Raw genomic sequence first — 1,465 nt, forward strand, 5'->3', positions numbered from 1 at the left:
AATGAGTCTCTCTGGGGAGAGAGAGGAGGAGACCACTGCCTCTAAAATGAGTCTCTCTGGGGAGAGAGAGGAGGAGACCACTGCCTCTAAAATGACTCAAGACACCAGTTCTAAGAGATGAATTGTAAAAGATAGTTCTCTTAAAAATATCAAACTAATGAAGAGAACAGTGTTTCCAAATTACAATAAATATAGGACTAAATAATACATTTAAAAGGCCAAAAATTGATTTACGCATTACAGAAAGTAGCTTTAAAATAAACTTATATGAGTTCAGCTACTTAAAAAAATATATTTTTCACCTTTATTTAACCAGGTAGGCTAGTTGAGAACATGTTCTCATTTTCAACTGTGACCTGGCCAAGATAAAGCAAAGCAGTGCGACACAAACACCAGAGTTACACATGGAGTAAACAAACATACAGTCAATAACACAATAGGAAAAAAATCTATATACAGTGTGTGCAAATGTAGTAAGATTACGGAGGTAGGGCAATAAATAGGCCGTAGTGGTGAAATAATTACAATTTAGCAATTAAACACTGGAGTGATAGATGTGCAGAAGATGAATGTGCAAATAGAGATACTGGGGTGCAATGCAGCAAAAAAACTATATGGGGATGAGGTAGATGGGTAGGCTATTTACAGATGGGCTGTGTACAGGAGCAGTAATCGGTAAGCTGCTCTGACAGCTGATGCTTAAAGTTAGAGATGGAGATATAAGACTCCAGCTTCAGTGATTTTTGCAATTRGTTCCAGTCATTGGCAGCAGAGAACTCTAAGGAAAGGCAGCCAAAGGAAGTGTTGGCTTTGGGGATGACCAGTGAAATATATCTGCTGGAGCTCGTGCTACGGGTGGGTGTTGCTATGGTGACCAGTGAGCTGAGATAAGGCGGAGCTTTACCTAGCAAAGACTTATAGATGACCTGGAGCCAGTGGGTTTGGCGACGGATATGTAGCAAGGGCCAGCCAACGAGAGCATACAGGTCGCAGTGGTGGGTAGTGTATGAGGCTTTAGTGACAAAACGGATGGCACTGTGATAGAACTCTAACAAGTCTGACGGTTTAGTGTGTAGTATCGTCTGTCATTGTTGGTTCATAATGCCTGGTGAAATTTTTTTGGGTATTTGAAATTGTCTAATTAAATTAAATACAATTATAGTGATCAGACTGCATAGTAACCATATGATAACACACACACACACACACACACACACACACACACACACACACTCAAAACAAACAAAAAAACTGTCAAATGACAGCAAAAGGGAGGAGTGTCAGTCACATGTGTCATAGGGTGATATAAAGTAAACCAACTGGTTCCTACAGAGAGAAGGTGTTTCAGGGAAACACAGAAAGTGTTTCAGGGAAATACTTTGTACAACGACTCTCCCTTCAGTTCACCAGACAGCAGGATGGAGAGCAGAGATCAACACAGAGGGGAGAAATAGATCACTACTGT

General features: G+C 40.5%; 1 long non-coding RNA gene across 1 annotated transcript in view; it reads right to left on the minus strand.

The window, feature by feature from the left end:
- Positions 1–6: 6 nt before the first annotated feature.
- Positions 7–1,465, minus strand: part of LOC139024686 (uncharacterized) — a 12,142-nt gene continuing 10,683 nt past the window's right edge. Inside the window, exon 2 of the long non-coding RNA XR_011476020.1 lies at positions 7–84. This is a non-coding gene — a long non-coding RNA (uncharacterized lncRNA). The remainder of the gene's footprint in view (positions 85–1,465) is intronic.

Source organism: Salvelinus sp. IW2-2015, unplaced genomic scaffold (assembly GCF_002910315.2).
Source record: "Salvelinus sp. IW2-2015 unplaced genomic scaffold, ASM291031v2 Un_scaffold1789, whole genome shotgun sequence".
Classification (NCBI taxonomy): Eukaryota; Metazoa; Chordata; class Actinopteri; order Salmoniformes; family Salmonidae; genus Salvelinus; species Salvelinus sp. IW2-2015.